The following is a 15,006-nucleotide window of genomic DNA, read 5'->3' as shown; positions in this document are numbered from 1 at the left end:
TTTTTAAATCCAAATTGTTTTGTGAAGCAAGTTTAACATTGATATCTAAACTTAAAGGTAGCACGAAATAGAAAAGTACAGACAAATTTCATTTAAGAATAACAATGCAAATATTCTGAATGAGATAAGTAGCAAGTAGACTCCAAGAGCACATTTCAAACAAATACACCAAAGGGGATTTATTCTACATATATAAGAATGTTTAATAGTAGGTAATACATTAATATAATTCACCATATTAATAGTCTAAAGAGAAAAATCGTATGATTATTTCCAGTTGTCTAATGGCTCTTTACAAAATTCAATAACTATTCTTTTTTTTGGGCTTCCCTGGTGGCACAGTGGTTGAGAATCTGCCTCCTAATGCAGGGGACACGGGTTCGAGCCCTGGTCTGGGAGAATCCCACATGCTGTGGAGCAACTAGGCCTGTGAGCCACAACTACTGAGCCTGCGCGTCTGGAGCTTGTGCTCCGCAGCAAGAGAGGCCGCTATAGTGAGAGGCCCGCGCACCGTGATGAAGAGCGGCCCCCACCTGCCACAACTAGAGAAAGCCCTCGCACAGAAACGAAGACCCAACACAGCAAAAATAAATTAATTAATTAACTCCTATCCCCAACATAAAAAAAAAAAAATGTCTACTATCTCCATTACTATATAACTTTGTATTGGAGGTAGTAAATGCAGTTAGGCAAGAGAAAATTAGAGGCATAAAGACTGGAAAGATGAAGTTAAAAAAATCTCTATTTGGAGGTGATATGAAGGTGTACTGAACATAGAAAACCAAAAGGCATCAATGATAAAACTAACATAAACAATAAGAGAATTCATATATAAGGTAGCAACGTATAAAATCAAAAATGCAAAAACCAGGGGTCTTCAAATGTATAAACACATCCAGTTAGAAAATATAATGGAAAAGAAAATCCATGTACAACAGCAACAGTAAAGATTAAATATGTAGGAATACTTAGGAGAACTTTACAACCCTCCTGAAAGACATCAAAGTAGGAAAAGAAATGCTTCATTCTTGGATATAACATCATACAGAAGACAATTCTTCCCAAATTCATATATAAATTCAACACAACTCATCCATTCTAACAATTTTTTTAAATTAATAAACTTTATTTTTTAGAGGGTTTTTTTGGCTGTGCAGTGCGGCATGCAGGATCTGACCAGGGAAAATACCCATGCCCCCCCCACACACACACACATTGGGAGCACAGAGTCTCAACCACTGGACAGCCAGGGAAGTCCCTAGAGGAGTTTTAGGTTCATAGCAAAATTGAGTGGAAAATACAGAGAGTTCTCATATGCCCCAGTCCAAGTGTTTTTTTCTTTTCCCCCTTAGAGATAGATAATATGATTCTAAAGTTTATTTGCAAAACTAAACCTGCTGAAATAGCTATGAAAACCCTGGGCATGGAGGCAGCGAATCAAGACTATTCTTACCAGATATTAAAACATACTATAAAATCTCCATAATTAAAACAGTGTGGTACTAGTCCATGAAAATAGACACACAGATAAGTGAGTGGAACAGAAAGTCTAGAAATAGACCAATTTACATATGGAAAGTTTGTATATTAAAGAGGTAGCCTTCTGAAATCACTGAGGCAATGATGGACTTTTTAAGAAATGGTGTTGGGACACCTATGAGTATACAGTGAAACACAGAATTAATCAAGGATTTTTTTTCTTTTTTTTTGCCTCGCCACAGGCTTGCAGGATCTTAGTTCCCCAACCAGGGATGGAACCCAGGCCACGGCAGTGAAAGCGCCAAGTCCTAACCACTGGACTGCCAGGGAATTTCCAGAATGAAGCAATGATTTAAATGAAACGAATGAAACCGTGCCAGTTTGAAAAGAAAACATAAGTGAATTTCTTCATCATCTGGGTGTGAGAGAATCCTTGCTAATTACCACTCAAAATCCATTTGCAATAAAAGAAATTGATAAATTCAATTACATAGAAAAAAAATGTGTGACACATACTATAAACAAAGTTGAAGAGAAATGATAAACTGCAGAAAACATTTGTAAATATATTACAAAGGGTGAAACTCCATATATATGTGATGCAGACACATACCCCCCCACAAACTCTTAAAAATGAAGTCAAACACAGACACGCACGCGTGCACACACACACACACACACACACACAGAGAAGGAGTGGGAACGTTCTTTACAGGTGAATGACAGTTAGTGAATGTATAACTGATAGAATTAAGAAATCATTCTGCAGCCTTCAATATAATAACAAATTTAGACAGAAATTATCAATGGATTCTAAAACCTTTGGGTGAATGTTTGTTGGAAAGAAGGATATTTGAAGGGACTCAAAGTATCATGCTACAGATTACTTATTAATCATAAAAGAAAGGAATATTCCTTTACAGTGGAGAGATCTGGCAGTCATCACATTAACAAGGTAACCAAATTTCGCATCATCAATAGTGGACAACACACGTGCCTCCATGAACCTGTATTGTAATACAGTGTAAGGTTTACAACTTTGCTTAGAAGTATTCTTGCCAAAAGTGTTTAACCCGAACCTAATCTGGAGAAAATAATCTGACAAATTCAGAATGTGAGAAATTCTACACACAACCAGCCTGAAAGGCTGGGGTGGGTGTGTAGTGGTCTAGATTAAAAGACACTGAAAAGATATGATTTTGGTATGCTCTACTTAAACCTTGACTGCATGCAGGATCTAACAAATAAATATCCACAAAAGGTATTTGGGTCACTTTGGGAAACTGAATTTGAACTATGCATATTAGCTAATGTGACTGAATGAATGTTAATTTTCTTAGCTATGAAAATAGCATAATGATTCTATGGGAGAATATCATTATTCTTAGAAGATGCAGACTGAAAGGGTGAAGTGTCAAGATGACTGCAACCTTTTTCAAATAGTTCAAACAAAAAAATTGTATATACAGATACAGAGTTAAGTCAAAAAGCTGTGTGGATTCACTGCACTATTCTTTCAGAGTTTCTATAAGTATAAATTTATTTAAATAAAAATTGAAATGTTTCCAACCCATAATTTGAAGAGGAGACAACTGTGGCTAAAGCGTATTTAATTATAATTTTTTTAAAACTGGGAAAAGGGACTTCCCTCGTGGTGCAGTGGTTAAGAATCCGCCTGCCAAGGCAAGGGACATGGGTTTGAGCCCTGGTCCGGGAAGATCCCACGTGCCACGGAGCAACTAAGCCCGTGCGCCACAACTACTGAGCCTGCGCTCTAGAGCCGGCGAGCCACAAGTACTGAGCCTGTGAGCCACAACTACTGAAGCCGGCGCGCCTAGAGCCCGTGCTCTGCAACAAGAGAATCCACCGCAGTGAGAAGCCCATGCACCGCAATGAAGAGTAGCCTCCGCTCACCACAACTAGAGAAAGCTTGCGCACAGCAACAAAGACCCAATGCAGCCAAGAATAAATAAATAAATAAATAAATAAATTTGTATTTTAAAAAAACTGGGAAAAACCTTAGCTTTGAAAGTAAAAATGATCCCAGTTTTCAGCACCAAAAAAGAGAGAGAAAAAAAAAAAGTAAAATGAAAGGGAGATGACTGACCCAATTCCTCAAAGAACATTTCTACACTGTATACAGTATGAATTACTACTCCTAGGCTTGCTAGCACAAGGAATTTCACTTAGCTAACTACAATGCAAGTAAGTTTAGAATCTTTTTCAGCAAATTAATCCTTTGGAAAACACACTATAGTCTCATAGGGTGAGAAAAGTGCAACTAGTAGCAAACTGTGTACTACATAAACAGAAAAGTTAAAAAAATTTAAAAGATCACCCATTAGATAAAACCACAACGTAATAGACAAGAATATATTGACTTCAGATTGAATTGTATCTCATTATTTAATATTCTATGAAAAAAATATTCTATGTATATTTAAGTTATGAATTTAATTAGTTTTTATTTCTTGAATCTTAATAGTTTCAGCCTACAGAAGGTGAAAGTGAGTACTAAAGTTTGGCTAGAATTTATGTTTAGTTTTATAAGTACTAGAACCAAAAGAACAAATGATGCCAAGTGTCCATGAAATGTTTGCTCCCTCTCTCCTTAAAAGTGGTGATAAGTAGGGTTTCCCCTTGGGATGACAAAAATATTCTGGAACTAGGTAGTGAGGATGGTCATACAACATGGGGAATGTACTAAATGTCACTGAATTGTACATTTTAATATGGCCAAAATGGTGAATTTTTGAAAAAGTGATGCTAAAATTTCTAAAGGCTGGTGCATGGGGGATGAAAGCCCACTCACTCTTCCTCTCACCCGTATGTATAAGTGAGATTTTTCAAAAAATGAATTCTGCTACGATTACAACTCTCTAGATGGAAATTTATTATCCTTTAGCTTATTCTGCATTTCTTCCCAGAAAATTCAACTTATAAGTCTCCATGTTGGCTGTGATAAAATTTTCTCTAGACACTATTTAAATACTAAATGGCAACAAATAAGCTATAAGCAAAGTCAACCTTGGGTAGCAATTTCCTGTTTCAGGAGAATCAGTAAAATATTAGAGCTCAAAAGGGCTTTAAAGATCACTAAGTCCAGGCCAGTCATTTTCAAATTAGGGGACAGCCAGACAAAATTATAAGGCTAAACTTTTGTGTAACATCATTGAGATGAACCTGATCTGTTTAATCATTAGTGGGTAAGACTATCCTATCTGTGGGATATGACAGTGCTGATGATTTCTACTCACCACTTTAACACACTGGTTAACAGTTATCTATTCTTCTCCTCCATCCATTCACCCAAGAACATAAAGGGTACAAAATAAGCTTCAGTCTAGGTAAGAGAAAAAACAAGGGGCTCTGCTCCAAACAATAACCAATACCTCGGGAAGAGATTGAGGAGTTAGTGTGCATAGTTGCATTTAAACAGCAGCCTGAGATAGAGGTCCAAAAAGCCTGAAATCTCCCCACCCTGGGTGATACTCACAAATCACTGAAACAAGATGGAAAACAGAACTTCTCCTTTCATAAAACCATAGTGAACCCCTGCCTGGATGTTGAATATTGCTCCAAAAACAGTGAAAGGAAGACAGAAGTCTGGAAAAAGGCAACAAATGATCCAAGAAATCCATCAATGAGTATCTTAAGAGACCAGGCTGAGAGAACCAGGGCACTACAAACTAGAACCTTAAAATAAGAGGATATATCATTGCGGTTCAAAAATTCCTGAAAGGAACTGGTGGGATGTGTGTGAACTTGTTTGGTATTTAGAATTAGAAAGCATAGTTTCAGCCTTGAGAGATCTTTGGAAAAAAGAAAGTTCTTTAGAGGGTACGTAGTGAGTTTCTTGTGGCCCTTTACTGTCAATCTCTGTTAGGACATGATGAACCAAGAAACCTCTGATTGAGAAAAAAAAACTAAATAGTTTATTTGATAGAGTCATTATTTTTTGAAGGCACTTTGATATTTTTATATCATTTAGATATGTTCAAGAAGGGTTTGGATGGATTTCTAAATACAGTCTTTAAAATGGGCCATTAAAGAAAGTTAAGGGCTTTTGGGGTGCATCGCAGACATTTTTAAGGGCTGCATAAATGGCATTTATATGCTGCCTTTTACGGGGTGGTGAGCAAGGACCACACCTTATGCATCAATTTCTGCCCTCCACAGTGCCCTACACCTTTGGGGGCTCAAATATTTGTTAAATAAATAAGAAAACATTATTTCACCAAATATTTTTTGATGACATTTATTAGAGAGAGAATTGTAGACATGAACAAATCCAGTTCAAAGTATACCCAATACACTAAAGTCTTTACAGAAAAATGTATCTGTTATATTCATTATTTTCAGAAGCTAGTGATTCTATAAATCATTTTTGTTAGCTAGCTACATAATTAAAACTTATGACATTATATTACTACATTTTAGATAATGCTAACTATTTGATATTGGCCATTGTGAAATGAGAAATGTAAAAATTAAAGATTCTGTAAAAATCAAAGCATAGATTTCACTATCTGAAAATCATAGCTATTTCAAAGTAGAAGGTGAAATGAGTTTATTGTAACTTCCCAGAATCCCACTTGATAATTTGTATGAGGTTCTCAGCCACTTTACTTTTTTAACTTGAAAATTATTGTTTAAGGAGTTTTAGGTCATAGACTTGCTCTTTTTCTGGACAATTTTACCATTTCTTCTCTTAAAATAGGACTGTATCATAGGGCTACTTAATAAAAACCTCATGTTTACTCAATATACATTGCCAGATGTGACAAAAATCATTCATACAGAGTAAGTCTCAAAAAAGTTTCCTTTAAATTCAATTATACTCTCTACTATTTTTTAGAAGTTAGTCTGTGTATGAAGTGATTAAACTTTATGATGCTCTATCTGACATGATTGTACTGATAAGAAATTATGATCAAAGACTTTTCAGCACCTTCACAAAACTGGAAATGACAGAACTTTGATGTATTTTGTTGCAGAATTAGTCTATATTCTCAATCCCAAAGTAGCTAGTTTTTTTCTTTGAAACAGGATCACCACATGCATTTTAGAGAGTGGGATAAAGTATGCATTTGCACCCCAAAAGCCCCAGCATTTGTATGTTCAACAACTTTAATTGAGGGCTTGCTTCATAAAAGGCTGGATGTTAGATAGTATCATGCATTCATTCAACAAATATTTATTGAGTATATACTATGTGTCAAGCACAATTTTAGGTATTGGAAAATTAGCAATAAGCAATATAGACTAAACCAAACCAAAAAAGAAAAACCCTGCCCTCATGGAGTTTACTTATATACAAAGATAAATCAGGCTTTCTAATCAGTTTACACTCTAACAGAGGAGATAAGTGTAAAAAAAAATTTTTTAATGATAAATGTCTTGCAATATATGAAGTGCTATGTCAAATTCATGCTTCTGAATTCTAACATCGGAGGAGTGAGAGGTAATTTCTAGTGTCAAGGATCAGGGAAGGCTTCATGGAAAATAATGACTTAGTTGAGACCAGCCTACATGTGTAGTCTAAGTTATGAATATGTCGTACATGATTACTTTAAATTAAGTTCATTATATTACAAAATAAAAAGAACAAAGAAAAGTGAGGTAAGTTTAAAATATACAGTGCACAATGTGTCTACCTTTGAATGTGTCATGGGCATGAAAGATTTTCAATATGAAAAACACAACAGCACAAGAAGTAAAAGGAAAAATCAACCCAAATTTGATTGGCTTCCTTGTTTTCAAACATTATTAGTTCTGACTTTAGACTATAAGGACTTTTCTTGTTAAAAATATATTTAAATTGTTGCAGTGGAATAGAAGTTTTATAAACTTCTAAGTTTTATAAAAATCTCTTCTATATTTACATTATTAATAACTTCAAAGTAGCAGGACAAGATTAAAAGGCTATTATTTTTATAAACACTTGGAGGTATAAACTAAATAGGCTAAATAATCTTTTCTGCTGTTATCATTGAGAGTCTTCATTTACTTTCACATTATGAATTTTTTGTTAACAAAATAGTTTTCAATTTGCCTAGACTCTAAAAATTTTAGTCTCTACAAAAATTTGAAATATCATACATGAAAAGCACAATAAATTCCAATAAGCTGCTTTTTTTCTTTACAATTTGTTATTTTAAATAAGTGAGAAATAAGAAATGGCTCCTAAATCAGTCAGTTTGTTCCATCAAGCTTCTCCTTCGTTTTATGAGAATGAATTAAGCAGATAGAATGCACAGGGATACTCATAATCACAGAGTATTAAAGTTGCATTATAGAGACTTCCCTGGTGGCACAGTGGTTAGGAATCCGCCTGCCAATGCAGGGGAAACGGGTTTGAGCCCTGGTCCGGGAAGATCCCACATGCCGCAGAGCAACTAAGCCCGTGCGCCACAACTACTGAGCCTGCGCTTTAGAGCCTGCGAGCCACAACTACTGAGCCTGAGTGCCACAACTACTGAGCCCGCACGCCTAGAGCTGGTGCTCCACAGTAAGAGAGGCCACCGCAATGAGAAGTCTGCACAACGCAACGAAGAGCAGCTCCTGCTCGCCGCAACTAGAGAAAGCCCGCGCGCAGCAACGAAGACCCAACGCAGTCAAAAAATAAATAAATAAATTTGTTTTTTAAAAAAAGCTGCATTATATAACTGTGCTTATTTCAAATACTGAAAATAAAGATTCATCTGCAGGATCTTTTTTTCTCTTAGAGCCCTGCTATTCCCATTATTTTTGGAGTTTTTCAAGTGCACCACTGCTAAAGCTATTTAGCATGAAAGAGCAACTATGCTGAACTTCTTTAATTCTATGGAAAAGTTTCTCTTGAAAATGTTGCTCAAATGAACATTTCCACTCTAGAGGGGGAAAAGCCAAGCCAGGGATAGTCACTGCAGCACAAACAAAAATGTTATGTATTTTTTCTAAGTAATTCTTGCAGAATAGTTCAAGAAACCACCAGGAATAGAAGTAAACATAGATATTTTAACTGAGCACTTTAAATTCTTTAAATCTAATATACATGGTCTTAATCTAATGATATTTTGTTTACCTTTAGTTTGGTCTAGTATATTTTCAATATAATTGGGCTCAAGAGACTCAAGTTTTTGTTCTAATCATCTTAAATTTGTTTCTATAAAATATCCAAATTGGTTCATTCTTCAGAAATCTAAGGGAAGAACTTCCCTCGTGGTCCAGTGGTTAAGTCTCCATGCTTCCAATGCAGGGGGAATGAGTTCCATCCCTGGTCAGGGAAGTTTCCCACATGACTCGACTCCCCACACAAAAAAAAAAAATCTAAGGGAAGCAGTTAGAAAATTAATTTAAAGGCCAAATGTAGTTATCAGTAAACATTCACACTGATTGATCATCTAGTAATTTGACATTTGACTCATCAGCTTCAAAATTTTGACATTTTTGGTTTTCTGTGTTAATTCCCTTTTACCTATAAATTCTGTATTATGGTAATAATTTCTTATCTAAGTTCATCTGAAGCATGAGGTTCTGATTCTAACAGAAGGAAACCGTTTATGGAAATAAATTGTTTTACTCAGAGAGCTGAGACAAATTTTTTACAACCTCTGGTCGGGACATTGGCTTGTTTGGGTGGTTGGCATCAGTAAGGGATTCCTTTACAGGGGATAGTTTTTCATTTTTGTCCTGCTTTCCCTACCAACTCTTCTTACTTAGCTGTGGTATTTAAATGAGCTTTCTTTTCTCTGATACTGGTTCTATATACACAAAGTATCCTACTTGCATTATTTTCCAGTGTCAAGCAATAACCCCTTCCCCTCTTGCATTTGATAGAACTTTCCGAAGTGGTCCAATAATTTCATTGCTATTTCCAGTCTTAGTTCTCTTTCTGAAAACTAAATTCCACAAATATTTGTAGAAAGTCTACTCAGTGCCGGTTGTTGTGGAAAAGGTAAAGGATGGTATAAATAGTTTAATTCTCTTTACAACTGCGGAAACCAGACCAAGGAGGTGAAAAAAAACTGACCCAGGGTCACAGCAGGGTCAGTGACACACAGAGAAAACAGGCGCCTTTGTGGCATCCACAGTTTATGAACATCAACAGATTTACAGGTAAATGAAGTTATTTAAGTGCAGGTTTTAATTCAAAGGCACAGCCAGGGACTTTGAGCTCTGCGAACAGGCCATGGTTCATGTCTCTAGTTAGGGGTGGGAAGCCAGAAGGATTTATGGCCTGTGACCACCACTCTGTCCCGGTGTGAGCAAATAAGAGAAGGGCTAGTGGCAGGGGGCGCTTCTGCCAGCTGTTCTTCACAATGCAGGAGATAGCAGAGGAGGGAAGAGTTTGAACTACAGCACAGGGAGATAGATATGCAAATATATGTACGTGTATATGTATATACACATCTCCCCCCCCTGAAATTTCACTAAAGCAAAAAGAAAATAAAATTCAAACCCAGTGATAAACTATTGTTAATTTGGACTAAATCTGAACATATCATTTTTAAAGTTTGATATGAGGAGGAATTTCTTAGCTTACTGCTAAGAGTGTGTGAAGCGGTTGTTAATACAGATTCCTTGGCTTCTGGAGGTTCTGATGTGGCTGGGCCTTGAATCAAGCTTTTGAGAGAAGAAAAGTCATGGGATCTTTTTCCATATCAGCCTTTCACATTAAACTGAGTTCACATGTTTGGGGTAGTTTAAATGAGATCCTGGGGAAAGTGACTGAGATGAACCAGGTAATTTTTTTTTTCAAGGTCTCTTCTACCTTCAAGTCTTTTGCCTTTAGCTTTCAACGACATGTAGAACTTTTGGTCTGGATAAATATAGGTGTTTGTTTGTTTTTTAGAAAGTAATGCTATTGGGTCTGGGCAAATCTCACCTTGGGTCAGTTTTCTTACCACCAAAAATAGGAAGAAGTATTTTTACTACCTTCCACTCAGGATTATTATGTGGTATCATTCTATGATAAACACAGTCTCAGTCCTGCCACCGAACTAGCTGTGTGTCTACCTGCTTTGATCTTCCCTGGCTTCAATTTCCTCAAATGTAAAAGGAGACTCTAGCAGACCCCCCAAAAATCCTCCCAGCCCTCAAATTTTAGAATTGTTTTATAATGAAAGAGGTTCAAATGAAAGACATATAAAAGAGATGATACTCTGTACTATCCCCTAATTAAACACAAAAACGAAATGCCCAAACTTCTTTATACAAAGAATCCAAGATTTTGGAATATATAAAGGGCTATTTTCCCACTTTGAGTCTTTTAGGACTAAGTTCTAATATGAACTGCTGCAATCTCTTTCTCTTTCCATTAGATAAAAAAAAGTGCTAAAAGTTTACATGTCCAAAGACCAAATCTTAACTACCAAAATTACATTTTAGAGAAATCATAACTTACTATTTACTATAGTGAATCTAGATATTTTCCAGTTCACACAGCCTTTTCCTGTTACAAGTGCTTCAAACACTTTGACTTCCCTTTACGCCACAGAGTCTGCTTTTTTGACTTTACATCCACTCTAGCCTGGGCTTTTGGAAACCATAATTTATTTGCATATTTATATTGGTATATCCATAGTAGAATTGAAAATCCAGAGTCTATGCCACATTTTATATAGCATAATCACTTTGGTAATGCCACTTGGTGACAATTTGCTTAAATTGTATTACTTTCAAAATGAATTTCTGTTTAAATGTCCAACTTCTAATTAGTTACATATACATAAATCAAATTCTCTAATATCCTTAAATTACCTTTAAGACTATTTTTTAAAAAATCAGCAAAACCTGTTTTATGACTTTGTAAATGCCATTGCATCTCTTGGTTTTTAATCGGTTATTATTTCAAGCTTTCATGGAAAAATTCGATGGAAAAGACCATATTTTAACCCACAGATAATAGATTTTAACAAAATAACTAGTAGTCTTCAGCTTAACTTTCATGTTTTCAAACTTATTGAAAAAAATATGAAAAATTGTTTAAAAAACAAAGCAATTGGTTTTTATATTACATACAAAGTTACATTAAATGAAATCACAAGCTATTAAAGAGATTCTACCTATGATAATTAGTAGTAACTGCAAACCAACAATACGTTCAAATTTTAACTGTTATAGACTTTAAACAATAAAAACTATAATCCAGATCACTGGATTTGGTTGTGGGAAGATACTTTAATTTTTAGCTTAATCAAGACATGCTGATTTTTCTCCTTTTCTTGCTTATACAACTTCTTTGCACTTTGGTTGTAATATATTTATTTCCATTAACTACCACATCTGAGAGTAATTCAGCTTATTACTATATTAGCAGAACATTGGTAGAGAATAGGAAAGAAAATAAATGCATCACTTATTACAACAAAAAGACAATGTTTTGTTTATTTAAAAAGCAGTGGTCCTTCTTCATCTGTCAAAAGCTCAAAGTGTTAAAAATATTTAGTTATCCTAATGTAACATGACTTTCCCCCAACTCTGTAATGAAATAATTTAGGGATATTTAATAATCAAGGAAAGAGAATCTCTTCTGAGAATAGTAATAGGAAGGGGCTATCATTGATTGAAACAACATCCTTTGTTTATAGCCACTAAAAACTTTATTGGTGGTCAGCCCTGAAGCAATATTACAGTTTAATCCGTTCCCCTATCCCTCAATAAATAGAGAAAATGCAGTAAATAATAGGACCCAGCTTTCACTTAAAATCTGAGCTTCCTCTCTATATTTAGGTTTCAAAACACATTGTTGTTTTCACAATAACAGCACACCATTTTTTTTTTTTTCATTAGGGACATTTTCTCAAATAATGTTATTTACTTTGATTAAAAGGAACCATCCATATATGGATCATATGCAAAAATAGAAGTGGTGGAACAATCCAACAGAAATGGTTTGTGATAATAACTTCATATTTTTTGAGTAAATTTAACACCTAACATTTTCAAAATATGTGATATTATTCTAAGTTTTAAAATTCATTACATGTATGTTTTAATAATGTTATTGGATATTTTTAACCTGTATGTAATAGTTTTTTAAAAATAGAAAACAAGACAAATAGAAAATGCCAAACATATTTGTATTATTTAAATTCTAATGTTGATGTACTAATAGCATCCTAATTCCAGTTCGGTCTATATTATTACTCTTCTCTCCCCACCTTTAAAAGCATCATATTGAAGTATTCTGACAGTTAAGGCAAAAACTTAATAAAATAATGCTTACCTTGCTTGTTTTAACCTGCAACCTCAGAACTGAACACAAGTTCTATCTTGCTTTACTCCACAAATCTCCACAAAGGGTTTCTCAGCAGGAATATGTACATATGTTCTCCTGTCCAATTGCACACACTGACTGCATTCCATACCTTCCATACCTGACAAAACTGCCCTCAACTGGAAGATTTGTTGATATTGAGGGAAAAGAGTAATGTCACCTTTAACCCTATTGTCTATTTCACTGGATTAAACATTTTCTCAACTTCTTTTGCTGTCTATTAATATTTAAAACAAAATTCAATTTAATCTGTTTTTAAAGGCTATGATATTGGCTGTGGATTAAAATACAATTTGAATATAACTCTATGGTTGCCAGAGATAAGCATCTATAATGTACTACACCAAAATTTAAAAAAATTTTAGTTTATTTTCTATTTGGCTTTTTATAGATGGCCATTCATTTAAATCAAAACCAAAAATGGCATTTGAATCTTGGTATTAAAAAATATAAGAGCAGATAAATTACCATAAGATATATGGTAATATTTAGAATGAAGGAGCAAAATTCTAGGCTATTTTCAACAAACGAAAGCAAAAGATGGTGACATCATTCAGTATTTAATTGTCCCAGAACAAACTGTTAACAATATAACAGAAATCATACCTTTTCTTGATGTAACAAAATTGATTTTTTTTGGTATTTATGACCTTTGTTAGTCTCCTTTTTATGAATTAAATTTTTAGTAGCTGGATTTGAATTAGAATGGGTTAGAATTAAAAAGAGGGGCCATACAGTTATGTTAGTTTAGTGGAAAATATTCAATAGTAATATGTTTCATACTTCTTTGTATCAAATTATACACATTTCTTAAAGTTTTAATAATATTTAGAGTAAGATTTAGTTACATTTAAATTTTTTTCCAAGTCTTGGAAAGTGCTAGGAAAAACACTTTTAGATTACAAATAAGATATGAAGAGTTTACAAAGAAAAATAACTTAAAAAATAGAAAAATTACTTCAATGACTGGCACAAGACTCCCCTCCCCCAAACCAAAATTAAATGAGGGGAAATTATCAGTTTCAATTATTGATATTAAATTTAAATCCCAGTTCAAGCAAAATTTTGCCTTTGAGAAGGCACTAGCACTGTCAATTTAAAAATAATTGGTCAGTAAATTTAAGTCATTTGAGAAAAGCAACAAAAAATACTACCAACTTTTATATTTTTAAGCAACCTACTACAAAAAAGAAATGTTTCAACGGAAGTGTGTTAGGCATGAATTTTAGCACAAATCTTTATAGGGTCAATTTTGATAAAGAGTTTAGACTAAGTTTTGTTTATTTTCTGCTGTATCTTATATTCTCAGATTCTTATGAATTTTAGCTGAGATGTTTTGAAATAACAATAAAATCCTCATCTAGCCTGTTGTTTCCATCTTTAAAGCTGGGATCATCACGCTAGAGAAGTTCAGGACCAAAATGCAAACAGAACTCAGAAGGAATGAATTTTAAAGAGTCAAAGTGTAAATGATAATGATCTACCATTATTCCTGCAAGTAAGGAATTTATAAATATACTTTGCCTTATTATATCTAAAAACTGTATTTTCATATATAGACAGCATGAAGGATTCATCAGTTTATCTCTAAAGGAGCTGATTTGTATATCCATGTCATGAAATCTGCATAGTTCCTTTTTTCTTTTGAATGGGATTCTGGAAAAGAAATGGCCAGGAAAACAAAAGGTCCCAATATGAAAATAGTAACCTAAGATGTGTCTTTTAATTGTGTGTTAGAAAATGCTGAGAACTAGTTATAACCTCAGCATGTGCTTTGCTTTCGGATTATTTTAGTGGGGAGAGGAGGTTCTTATTGTTCTCTCCAGTGGGATTTCATGCTTGGATTACTGTCCCATTTTACTCCATCAGTCAATACATTCTCTCTCTACCACCATCCTTACACCCTTAGCAGGAAAACCTGCAGGATAAATTAGTTGCAACCAAGAAACAAATTTAAATATCCAAGTCTTCTCAGCCTCCCCATACCCCTCCCCCCACAAACAAATGTCTATCTTCTTTGTTTCCTGTGGCTGGTCTGCAAATACTTATGTACACATCAATTACCAAAGAGTCTTTTCACTAAAGGTCTCAATCCCCCCACCCCCAGAGTAGCAATAATAAATGAATATTTTTTTAAAGTTTCACTCATGTGAAGCAGTAAAACAAAGAATAGCAATAAAAGGAATCATGTTTATCTACTACTTTAACAATTATGTTTTAAGTTACCAGATAGATGAAAATTCTGATTCCTGACTTAGTAGTTG

Source organism: Lagenorhynchus albirostris, chromosome 8 (genome assembly GCF_949774975.1).
Source record: "Lagenorhynchus albirostris chromosome 8, mLagAlb1.1, whole genome shotgun sequence".
Taxonomy (NCBI): domain Eukaryota; kingdom Metazoa; phylum Chordata; class Mammalia; order Artiodactyla; family Delphinidae; genus Lagenorhynchus; species Lagenorhynchus albirostris.
Note: the sequence above shows the minus strand (reverse complement) of the source record.